The sequence below is a fragment of the Ovis canadensis genome, chromosome 12, assembly GCF_042477335.2.
Source record: "Ovis canadensis isolate MfBH-ARS-UI-01 breed Bighorn chromosome 12, ARS-UI_OviCan_v2, whole genome shotgun sequence".
Classification (NCBI taxonomy): Eukaryota; Metazoa; Chordata; class Mammalia; order Artiodactyla; family Bovidae; genus Ovis; species Ovis canadensis.
Genome location: NC_091256.1, coordinates 18,011,944 through 18,025,244, shown reverse-complemented (window position 1 = coordinate 18,025,244; position 13,301 = coordinate 18,011,944).

Sequence of the window (13,301 nt, the reverse complement as noted above, 5' to 3'; positions counted from 1 at the left end):
AGTACTTCATGAGAAACGCTGGAATGGAAGAAACACAAGCTGGAATCAAGATTGCTGGGAGAAATATCAATAACCTCAGATATGCAGATGACACCACCCTTATGGCAGAAAGTGAAGAGAAACTAAACAGCCTCTTGATGAAAGTGAAAGAGGAAAGTGAAAAATTTGGCTTAAAACTCAACATTCAGAAAACAAAGATCATGGCATCCAGTTCCATTGCTTCATGGGAAATAGATGGGGAAACAGTGTCAGACTTTATTTTGGGGGGCTCCAAAATCACTGCAGATGGTGATTGCAGCCATGTAATTAAAAGATGCTTACTCCTTGGAAGAAAAGTTATGACCAACCTAGATAGTATTTTCAAAAGCAGAGACATTGCTCTGCCAACTAAGGTCTATCTAGTCAAGGCTATGGTTTTTCCTGTGGTCATGTATGGATGTGAGATTTGGACTGTGAAGAAGTCTGAGCACCGAAGAATTGATGCTTTTGAACTGTGGTGTTGGAGAAGACTCTTGAGAGTCCCTTGGCCTGCAAGGAGATCCAACCAATACATTCTGAAGGAGATCAGCCCTGGAATTTCTTTGGAAGGAATGATGCTAAAGCTGAAACTCCAGTGCTTTGGCCACCTCATGCAAAGAGTTGACTCATTGGAAAAAACTTTGATGCGGGGAGGGATTGGGGGCAGGAGGAGAAGGGGACAACAGAGGATAAGATGGCTGGATGGCATCACTGACTCGATGGACGTGAGTCTGAGTGAACTCCGGGAGTTGGTGATGGACTGGGAGGCCTGGTGTGCTGCAACTCATGGGGTCGCAAAGAGTCATACACGACTGAGTGACTGAACTGAACTGAACTGAACTGAACTGAATTCATTTATTTGACTGCATTGGGTCTTGGTTGTGGCACATGGGATCTTCGCTGCATCATGCAGATCTTTCATTGCAGGGCACTGACTCTCTAGTTGAGGTGCTTGGGTTCAGTAGTTGCAACATATGGGCTTAGTTGCTCTGAGGCATGTGGGACCCTAGTGTGCTGACCAGAAATCAAACCCCCATCTCTTGCATTGTGAGGCAGATTCTTAGCCACTGGACTGCCAGGGAATCCCTCCTTTATTTTTCCAAAATTTTACCTACATTTAATCATTCTTGGTCTCATAACACTAAAAATAAGCCATATTAACATTTCTCCAACTCAGGACAAGGAACTGAGGCAAAGAGGGAACCATATGTCTTTCCCAAATACCTGCTTCTCCTAAACAGGATTTGAATCCAGCCCATCAGGCATGGTCTCCATGCTCTGCTGAGCTTCTAGGTCTCAGTTAAACAGAGATGTTTGCCTGCACAACCAGTCTGTTGGGTGCAAGATGCCAAGTAGGACCTTCTGCTCGGGCCTTCTGCTAGGTGTCTGGTAAGGAAGGGGCCCAGAGGATTGAACTCTGGGTCAACTGTTATTAGTTTCTGGGTGGTCTTCTGCCAGCAAAATGTCAACAGCTCTCTCCATTATAATGCATTTCCCAGGATGTTTTGCCCAGAAGACCAGAAGAAACATCCCTCAGAGATCAAGAACTTCCACTACCAGCTGGGTCAGGAGGTTTCGTAGTTGGCCACGAAACAGGCTGCACCCTATAACTGACACAGTTGAAGGTACTGTGGAAATTTTCTCATTAAGTTCACTCAAGAATAATTGTTGTAGTATGTTTAGTGTCTCATATTTAAGAAAAAATTATGAAATATTAAGCTATGTTCTTCTTTTATCTCATGTGTTTAAACTGAAACTTACTATCTCTGTTGGCACTGTTTTAACTATGGGAGGAAAGATGCATTTTAAATTCAACATTTGGTTCATGCTCAAGATTGGAGATGGTCTCTAGCTATGGTTTGGACACTAGCTAACTGTTTTAACATAAGCTGTGATATCTTCCTCCCTGAAGCCATGATTCAAGATTTCTTTAAATTATTAAACTTTACTTAGAACAGGATTACATTGACATAAAGGTTATACAGATAATACAGTAAATTGCTCTATCCTATCACTTCAATTTCTGCTATCATATGATACTCACAGATAACATATATTTCTTCCATTTATTATAATTAGTGAGATAATAAGTTTTTAGTAATTAAAAGTCCATAGTTCACCTTAGATTCACACTTTATATTGTTACATTCAGTGGTATTTTAAATATGCACAATATTATTTATCACCATTATGGTACCATATAGAAATCTGTGCACTAATGTTCACAGTGTATTAATAGCACTCAAATGATAGAAACAACCCAAAGACCATCATGTGATGAATGAATATAAGAAATATGATATATATTCAAATGGAATATGAAAATGAATTAAGGATTAAAATATGCTGCAACATGAATGGACCAAATAATACAAAATGTATAATGGTTAGTGAAATAAGGCAGACACAGAAAAACAAATGTTGTATGATTCCACTGGTTTAAGGTACATAGGATAGGCTAACTCATGGAAACTGGAAATAGAAATTATGCCAAAGCCAAGAGGCAAGAAGGAAGGTGGATTATGACTTAATGGGTACGGAAGTTGTATCGGATCTAATGAAAAATATTTAGATGTAGACGGTGTTGGTAGGTACACCACATTGTGAGTATAGAAAATGCTATATAACTTTTTCATTCTTAAAAGTTATGAAAATAATAAATACAATGTATCTTTTATCACAATGCTCAATTGCTAAGTTGTGTCTGACTGTTTGTGAGCCCATGGACAGCAGCACACCAGGCTTCCCTGTTCTTCACTATCTCCTGGAGTTTGCTCAAATTCATGTCCATTAAATCGGTGATGCCATCCAGCCATCTCATCCTCTGTGGCCCCTCCTTTTCCTCCTGCCCTCAATCTTTCCCAGTATCAGGGGATTTTCCAGAGAGTTTGCTCTTCACATCAGGAGGTCAAAGTATTGAAGCTTCAGCGTCAGTCTTTCCAATGAATATTATTTAGAGTTGATTTCCTTTAGGATTAACTGGTGTGATTTCCTTGCTGTCCAAGAACTCTCAAGAATCTCTTCAGCACCACCATTCTAAAGCATCAGTTCTTTGGCACTCAGTCTTCTTTATGGTCCACGTCTTACAACTGTACATGGCTACTGAAACATAGTGTGTTTTTTACTGTTTATCTTTGTCAGACTGACAATTTCAAGTCGATCAGGTTCCCCTTAGTTAGAAAGTTAAAGGCTTTCTGAATCATTTCTGAAATATCCATCTCCTTAGCCTTCCCTCACCCACCAGGAAGGTTGTCCAACAGATTTCAGACCACACTTATTAAGCACCCACATCCGTACACTTCCCCCAAATGTCTGCATTAATAAGGTCTTCCCGTCAGAATCACAGGTGTCGTGACAATCCCTCTATGTCCTCCTAGAGCTCCCTGAGGACCAGCTGGAGGAGCTATCCAATTCAAAGTTGGAGGAAGAGGCTTTGCCCACCTCTGTGGTAAGTGCTCCTTATTTATCTGAGATAAAAGTGTTGCTTTATGACTTTACTTTTTTGCTGAATTCGGATAAAGTTTCAAAATATTCAAGACAGCTGATATGGTTTTTAATTTGATGGATTAATCTTGAGTCTTTCTTGGCAGATAACTTATTCAAAATAACATTTTGAACAAATGACAGTGTAAATTCAAAACTGTAGTTGGGAGAACTTTCCTCCATAGAAAATGTTCCTTCTTGAAATAAAATTTTTAATTGCTGGTTAAGGTGGGCTGGAGAGATTTTCCAGGGAAGACTCCAGCCTTTCCCACAGGCATCCTCTGTTTTCTTTTGGGCTATGACTAAACAACATTTTGAGTTAAACAAAGAAACAAACTTAAACCATTTGGTTTTATGAGAGAAAAATGAGAATGAAAAACCTGAATGCATAATATTGAAGATGCTGGCATCCTGACACTGTTTTCTTTTCTCTACTCACAGGCATGCAGAGCAGCCTACGCACATGGTAAATATTCATAGATCATTCCTCTGCTGAGGAACAATCTAGTTGATGAAGTTGGGGCTCTCTGACTGGCTCTGTTTGGAGAGTCACCCTGATGCTGAATTCCTACAGGGGGTGAGGGCTGGGGGTGCAGAGAAGAGACTGATCTCAAAGAAAGAACAGTGTCTATGTTCAGTGATCCCTGAAAACAACTCCATCATTTAGAAGATGAGGGTTTGTGTGAATCAGGGTTGGGGGCCCATGTGTGGGCCCATGTGGTGTAATTGTGAAGCTCTGTGTGTGTGTGTATGATTCCTCAGTAGATGTTTCCTTCTTACACACAACAAGACCTTACCTGCCCTTATTATTCAGCCTTGAAATCCTAGTCATGCAGCAAGGGGGTCCCTGAATCTATGTTTATGCCTGGAGGTACTGGCAGCTCCAGAGGTCCAGACTGTGCCCATCATTTTAAGTTGGGCTCAGTGGTCATGAAACCAGGGCAAACACAGGTGTATTAATAGCCAGCTTTGGCAAGGTTATTAGTGTGAAAGTCACCATAATGAACTGATCCAAAAATGTAAGACTTCTGTGAGTGTGGACAGCCTCTGACTCAGTGGACATGCAAACATTACTTGGAAAATGAAGACTGAAAAATAAAATCACAAGATTGATAATAGCTATTTGGAAAGGTAGGATTGAATTCAGTCATCTAACAGAGTTTGCTTTTAATCCAGAACAAAGTCTCACAGAAGACTCAGTAAGTGCATTAGCTATAATGGTGGATCCTGGGGAGGCCGTGATCTACGAAGGAATCTAGAAGACAGGGATGATGTAGCAGAAACTCTAAACAGGCAGGAGGGTCATGAGTCTCCGTCACTGAAAGCTGGCGTGCACTTCAGTGTTTCTTTTTTCCCCAGCCGTTAGGGTTTCACTAGATAAAAGGCATAATCTGTTTCATTTCTTTCCTGTTCCCTGCCTTTTGCTCTCCTCCTCCTTTTGCAAAAAGGATGATTCGAAGGCAGCTCAGTTCATAGTTACTGACCTCTTTACACATACACTCTATCACATGTCCCCATCAAAAAAAAAAAAAAAAAACTGCTGAGTGATTGGTGAGCAGCCTTACCATTGTTTTTATGGCTATTCTGTGTCCATCTAGGTCCCCAGAAGGTCCTGGTGGTGGAAGTGCACCAGGCCTCGGCTGAGGAACAGCCTCTGTGGACCCTGAAGGTAAGGTTATCTGTCTTTATTGGGATAAGGCTGTTGCTTCACTTCTTTAATTTTTTTGAGTGGAAAACAGTTATAGTAATCTGACAATGTATATTATCACTGATGTATGCAATTCCTTGACTGGGGAAAAATTGAGGATGAGTCTATTATCAACACAGACTTGATTCAAAAGGACATTAAAAAAAAAAAAACAGTATCCATTACTCTGTAGGTACTTTCCTCAGTATAAATTTTTCCTGCATCAAAAATAATTTTGTAATTGTTAGTCAAATTGAAAGTGAAAGCTCTTACGTGAAAGAGTCCAGCCTTTTCAATAAGGGTCCTTTCTGTTTTCTTTTGGAGCCATTGACTTAAAGAGTTATAGTAATCTAAGGACAAAAATTAGATAACAGATGACTTACCGGCAGAGAACACATGATGCTGACATCTTCATATTGTTTCCTTCTCTTTAATCACAGACTTACGGAGCAGCATATGAACACGGTAAATGTTCAGGGGGATTATCCCTTTGCTGAGGAACAATCTAGCTGTTCAAGGTGGGGCTCTCTTGCAGACTACGTTTGGAGAGTCGCCCTAAGGCGGGCTTCCTGCAAGGGGTGGGAGGCTATGGGATTCAGAGAAGAGATTGATCTCATGGAAAGAACATGTCTGTATCTATAGTTTCTGGAAAAAACTCTGTCATTTAGATGCTGTGAGTTTGTGTGAATCAGGCTTGGGAGCCCATAAATTGGCACATGTGGTGAGATTTTGAAGCTCTGCCTGTGTGTGTTTCCTCAGTAAATATTGCCTTCATACAGCACAAGTCAACTGTGAACTTTCTAAACACTTCTTATCACCACTGCACACTGGCTATACATTACCTGATTCTTTCCTCAGCTCAGCCATTCCTCAAGTTTGGTTAATATTCATTTTCCTCAGCTGGACATGGTGCTGAGAAAAATGGCCCAAGCTCTTGACCTCCTAAGTGGACAAGCCAAACAGAGAACCAAGGGGTGGTCCCAGTGTGTCTGCTCTGGACCCCTGACCTGTACTGATCACTCAGCCTTGAAATCCTAGTCACGGAGCAAGGGGCTCCTTGCATCTATGTCCATGCCTGGAGGTACTAGCAGCTAGAAATCCAGACCATGCCCATCATTATAAGGTGGGATCAGAGGTCATGGAACCCAGGGCAAGCATAGGTGAATTAACAGCGAACTTTGGCACAGCCATTAGTCTGAAAGCACCTTGGGACTTTCATCCACCTGGTGAAGTCACATATTCTGAAAGTTGTATGGCTTTGTATAGACAATGTAGGTCATTCTGTTGGTGCTACTTTCATTGCTGAAACAAGGAAAAAAGAAGATTATCATCAAGGAGAGATTTCATTGCACTGGGTGACATTACCATAAGCCTTATAGGGATTAAACCCTGTAGAACACACTCAAGGGAAAGTTTCAAATAGATCTCATAGTAGAACTTGATAGTTAGCCTACTAACAATGCCTCTTGTTGTCAATCTCCTGTACACCTGGGTCAGACAGTGTCAGCGTTCACCCCATGCTTCCTCTCCATAATGAACTTTCCCACTAAATGCATGACTTCTGTGATTGTGGACAGCCACTGACTCAGTGGACATGCAAACATTCTTTGGAAAATGAAGACTGGGAAAAAATATTACATGATTGATAGAAGCTATTTGGAAAGATATGATTGAATTCAGCCCTCTTAACAGAGTTTTCTTTTAGTTAAGAACAAAGTCTCATAGAAGACTAGGTAAATATAATAGCTATAACTGAATTCTGTGGCGGGAGTGATCTAGAGAGAAATCTGCAAGAGGGGGTGATTTACCAGTAGCTCTAAACAGGCAGGAGGGTCATGGGTCGATTTCATTGAAAGCTGGCATGCATTCTGGTGTTTCTATCTTCCACATTGTTTAGGGTACCACTAGTTAAAATGCAGAAGCTCTGTTACATTTCTTTCCTGCTCCTCTCCTTTGCTCTCCATCCAGAAAGTGGATGATTCAACAGCCTTTCAGTCCATAGTTACTAAACTCCCTCATGCACACACTGCACCCAATGTCTCCATCAAACAAACAAACAAACAATAATACGGAGTGATTGGTGAGCAGCCTCACCTGTGTCCCAACGGCTATTCTGTGTCCCTCTAACTCCCCAGGAGGACCTGGTGGTGAAACGGCGTGAGGCCTGGGCTGAGAAACAGCCTATGAGGACTCCGAAGGTAAGCTCACCTGGCTTTATCTGGGATAATGGTGTTGCTTCACTTCTTTGTTTTCATTCAGCCAAATACAGTTACAGTAATCTGACATATACGTTATCACTGATGTATGCAGTTTCTTGGCTGGTGAAATATTCTGGATAAATATATTATCAACATAGGCTTGATTCAAAAGTACTTTTTAAGAAGATAGCATTTTTGGTACCTGTAGTACTGTAGGTACTTTGCTCAGTAGAAATTTTTCCTGCTTCAAAAACAATTTTGTAATTGTTGCTAAAATCGAAACTTCAGATATTATGTAAGATACTCCAGAGTTTTCAACAGGGGTCCCCTCTGTTTAATTGTGAGAGTGGGCATTGATTTGAAGAGTTTTAGTTATCTGAGGACCAAAATCAGATAACAGAAGACTTACTGCAGAGCACACATGATGCTGACACCCCACACTGTTTGCTTCTCTCCAATACAGGAATCCGGAGCAGTCTATGAACATGGTAAATATTCAGGGACCATCCCTCTGCTGAGGAACAATCTAGTTGATTCAGGTGGGGCTCTCTGTCTTGCTCTGGTTAGAGAGGCACCGTGATGCTCGAATCCTACTGAGGGTAAGGGCTGGGAGTGCAGAGAAGAGACTGATGCCCCAGGAAAGAACAATGTCTGTGTTCTATGGTCTCCAAAACGACTCCATCATTTAGATGCTGTGGATTTGTGTGAATCAGGCTTGGGGGCCAATGTGTGGGCCCGTGTGCTGAGATTTTGAAGTTCTGTGTGTGTGTGTGTGTGTGTGTGTGTCTTTCTTCAGAAGATATTTACCTCTTACACAGAATAAGTCAAATGTGAAGTTTCTAAACACTTCTCATCACCACTGCACACTGGCTATACATTACCTGATTCTTTTCTCAACTCAACCGTTCAAGTTTGCTTAATATTCATTTTCTACAGATGGAGATGGTGCTGAGAAAACTGATGCAAGCTCTTGATCTTCTAAGTGGAAAAGCCAAACTGAGAACCTGTGGGTGGTCCCAGTGTGACTGCTCTGGACCCCTGACCTGCACTTATCACTCAGCCTTGAAATCCTAGTCATGGAGCAAGGGGATCCCTGCATCTGTGTCCATCCCTGGAAGTATTAGCAGGTCCAGGGGTCCAGACCCTTATGTTCATTATAAAGTGAGCTCAGTGGTCATGAAATCCAGGAAAACCAAAGGTGAATTAACAGCCACCTTTGGCTCAGTCAGTAGTAAGAATGGAGCCTCAGGACTAACATCCTCCTGGTCAACTCTGTGGCCTTATGTAGACAATGTAGGTCGTATCTGTTGGTGCTAGTGTGATTGCTTAAACAAGGAGAAAAGCAGATTATAATCAGGGAAATATTTCATTGTACTGGGTGACATTACCACAAGACTTGCATTGATTAAACCATGTAGCATACACTCAAGGGAAGATATCAAATATATCTCACAGTGGAACTTAGTAGTTAGTCTAACAACCATTACTCTTTTTACAATCTCCTGAACAGCAGAATCAGAGACAGTCAGTGTTCACCCTATGTGTCCTCTCCATAATGAACTGTCCCACTAAATGCATGACTTCTGTGAGTGCAAATAGCCACTGACTCAGTGGACATGCAAACATTGTTTTCTTTTAATCAAGAAAAAAAAATCTCATAGAAAACTTGTTAAGCTCAAGAGCTACAAATGTGGATCTTGGAGAGGCAGTGATATGGGAAAAAAAACAGAAGACAGGGGCCATTTAAAAGATGCTCTAAAAAAGCAGGAGTAGGGTCATGGGTCTGTGTCATTGAAAGCTGACATGCATTTTAGTGTTTCTTTTTTCCCCGTCATTTAGGTTATCACTAGTTTAATGCAGAAGCTCTGTTTAATTTCTTTCCTGCTCCTCTCCTTCATCCAGCAAAGAGGATGATTCAACAGCAGCTCAATCCATAGTTGCTAACCTCCCTCATGCATACACTCTACCACCCTACGTCCCATTAAAAAAAAAAAAAAAAGAGAGAGAGAGAATCACTGAGTGATTGGTTAGTATCCTCTCCAAGTGTCCTGACAGCTCAGCTACTCCATGTAGCTAGCTCCCCAGGAAGACCTGGTGGAGGAACTGTGCTTTCTCTAATCAACTGTCCCACTATACATATCACCCCTGTTAGTGTGGACAGGGTCTGATTCAGTGGACATGCACACACTGTGTATAAAACAAATACTGATATAAAAATATGATATTATTCATAGGGGTTGTTTTTAAATGATAGGAATTCAGTATTATCAAATCTTGTACATTTTATTTTATTTAAAACACTTGATTAGTGAATTAATAGAATAGCACACTTTGCCCAGGATTGAATTCAGTCCTCTACAGAGTTTACTTTTAATCAAGTACAAAGTCTCATAGGAAACATGATGAGTGGAGTAGCAGCAACTGTGGATCCTGGAGTAAGAGTGATCTGCAAAAACTCAAAACACCATGTCAACTTAGCAAGAGCTCAAAATAAGCAGAAGGAGCCATGGGTATCTTTCATTGAACAATACACACATTTTAGAGTTTTCCTTTTTTTAGAATGAATATTTCTTCTTGATTAGGTTCTTCCTAGCTAGAAAGCCAAAGCTCTGCTTTCATTTCCTTCCTCCTCCTCTTTACTTTCCTTCCTCCTCCAAAGAGGATGGATCAAGTTCAGCTCATGCTTATTAACCTCCTGCATCCATACACACCACCCTGTGTCCACACAAAGTGAAAACCCCCTGCATGATTCCTGAACAGCCTCACCACTGTTCTAACAGCTACTCTATGTCCCTCTAGGTTTCACTGAGGACCTGCCAGTCAATTCAGCTTGTGACAGGACCGAAGAGACTCCGTGTGTCTCCAAGGCAAGCTGTTTTGTTTTCTGGTCTGAGATAGAAATACTTTTTCATTTCTCTTTCAGTAGAATTAAGCTATGATTCTTAATAGAATAGAATCTGTTAGTTTCAGATAGAGATGATTCTCTTAATTGGGATAATGTTGAGTGAGAGTCTTATTGTCAACTCATGATGTCTCTGTCCCCAGGATATTAAAATTATTAGCATCCACTACACTCTGTAGAGTACAGAGTTCTCTCTCCTGCAGCAACATTTCCTCTAGGAAAAGAAGTCTTCAATTTTCAAACCAAATGGATTTGGAATTTCATCCTCCAGGCAAAGGTCTTGCCTTTCATCCTGAGTATGTGTGCTCTGATCTTGCTGGGTTCCCTGGACTCCAAACTGCTCCTCATCAAGTTTTCTACTATCACCAAATGAACCAAAGACTGTGCATCTATGTGATCTTACCCTCATAGTGTCTTCTCTTCTGTACTTGCAGGTGGCCCTTTCAGGATGTGAAAGTGGTATGTATTCTAGAATCATTCACTTTGGGAGAAAAGACTTTGTAGTTGAGATAGTTGGGCCTTTCTCACTGGTTTTAGTATAGAGGCTAAACTGATTCCAAATTCCTGTTGGGAATGAGTTTAGGAGCACTGGTGATAGAAAGTAATTTACAAGTAGAGCACTGTGGCTGATTACTGTACAGGAAGAAACTGTATTATGGTTAATAGTGTAGGTTTGTGTGCATGGAACTGGGTATGTGTCCATGTGTGAATTTTTTTGTGTGTGTGAATTTTTTGTGTTGTGTTTTCCTGGATATCTGTCACCCTCAACATCACCGTTCCTGGTATTAACTCCCCCCTCAAATTTCCCAACACAATGCACCATAAATGTGTATGTGTTAAAAATTAAAGAGAGTATATATATTCACTGTATGCATTGATTTTATACCAAGTGAGTACCCTTTTCCCAGGAAGACACATCCCATCACTACTCAGGAAAATATTTGCAGGATTCTTTTTAATTTTTATTAAATGTTTCATTGGCTCTGCTGGGTCTTCATTGCTGTGCAAGCTTTTCTCCACTTGTGAAGAGCCAGGGCAACTCTCTAATTGTGGTGCACAGGCTTCTTACTTTTGTGGCTTCTTTTGTTGCAGAGCATGGGTTCTAGGGCTCTTGGGCTTCCATAGACTTGGCACGTGGGTTCAGTAGTTGTGGCTTCTGGGCTCTAGAGCATGGGCTCAGGTAGTTGGTGGCAATCAGGATTAGTTCCTCCATTGCATGTGCAATCTTTCCAGGCCAGGGACTGAGCTCATATCTCCTGCATTGGCAGGTAGATTCATAATCACTGAGCCACCAGGGAAGCCCTACAGGATTCTTAATGTGCAAAACTGTGTTTCAGAAGCCCCTTTACTGTATCAATCACACCTTCATTTAATAGTAAATCTGATCTCTTAGTAGGTCTTATAACATTTCTTTTGGTCATGATTCATCACTCTGCCACTTCCCTCATTCAAACTCTTTCATATTAGAGCCTCAGAATGAGTCCTTCCCCCTCACCCAAGTCCCCCAGTACAGGATCCCCTGTTGGTACACACATGCCACATCCAGTTCTAGAGGAGTCTGAGAAAGAAAGAGCCTCCAGGCATAGATGGAGGAAGTTCAGTCCAGCTTTGCCTCTTAAGCTTTGAAGTGTCCAGTCAGTCCTGTTAACTCAATGTAACTTGTTGTCCAGCACAACTCTAGAAATTTTCCATTCTGCAACTAAAATTTTATAACCATTGAACAGACATCCCCTGTATCAACCTCTTCCCAGCTCTTGGAACCATCATTCTATTCTCTACTTCTCTGAATTTTCCTTTAGATGCCACAAGAAAATGAAATTTTTCAGTATTTGTCCTCCTGTGACTAGCTTATTTCACTCTTACCAATATCCTCCAGCTTCATTCATTGCTGCAAATGACAAGATAACATTCATTTTAAAAAAGCTGAATCACATTCCAGTGTATGTATACACCACATTTTCTTTCTTGATTTATGTGCCCATGGACACTGGGCAGTTTTTCTATTTTGTTTGTTGTGTACAATGTGGCAATGGATATGAAATTGTAGATATCTCCTGGACATTCTAGTTTTATCTCCTTTGGACATAAACTGAAATAAGTGATTGCTGGATCTTATGATAATTTTTGAATCTTAATAATTTTTGGAGGGACTTCCAAACTGTTGCATAATGGGCATGGCATTTTCCATTCCTAACAAGAGGGTACAAAATTTGCACTTCTACACACCCTTGCTAGCATCTGTGATTTTTTTTTAATTTAAATTTATTTATTTTTATTGGAGGCTAATTACTTTACAATGTTGTAGTGGTTTTGCCATACATCAACATGAATTCGCCACAGGTATACAAGTGTTCCTCATCCTGAACCCCTCTCCCACCTCCCTCCCCGTCCCATCCATCTGGGCTATCCCAGTGCACAAGCCCAAAGCATCCTGGACTGGCAATTCGTTTCTTATATGATATTATACAAGTTTCAATGCCGTTCTCCCAAATCATCCCACACTCTTCCTCTCCCACAGAGTCCAAAAGACTGTTCTGTACATCAGTGTCTGTTTTGCTGCCTTGCATATAGGGTATCATTACCATCTTTCTAATTCCATGTATATGTGTTCAGTTCATTTCAGTCGCTCAGTAGTGTCTGACTCTTTGCAACCCCATGAATCGCAGCACACCAGGCCTCCGTGTCCATCACCAACTCCCAGAGTTCACTCAGACTCAAGTCCATCAAGTCCGTGATGCCATCCAACCATCTCATCCTCTGTCGTCCCCTTCTCCTCCTGCCCCCAGTCCCTCCCAGCATCAAAGTCTTTTCCAGTGAGTCAACTCTTTGCATGAAGTGGCCAAAGTACTGGAGTTTCAGCTTTAGCATCATTCCTTCCAAAGAAATCCCAGGGCTGATCTCCTTCAGAATGGACTGGTTGGATCTCCTTGCAGTCCAAGAGACTCTCAAGAGTCTTCAACACCACAATTCAAAAGCATCAATTCTTCGGCGCTCAGCCTTCTTCACAGTCCAA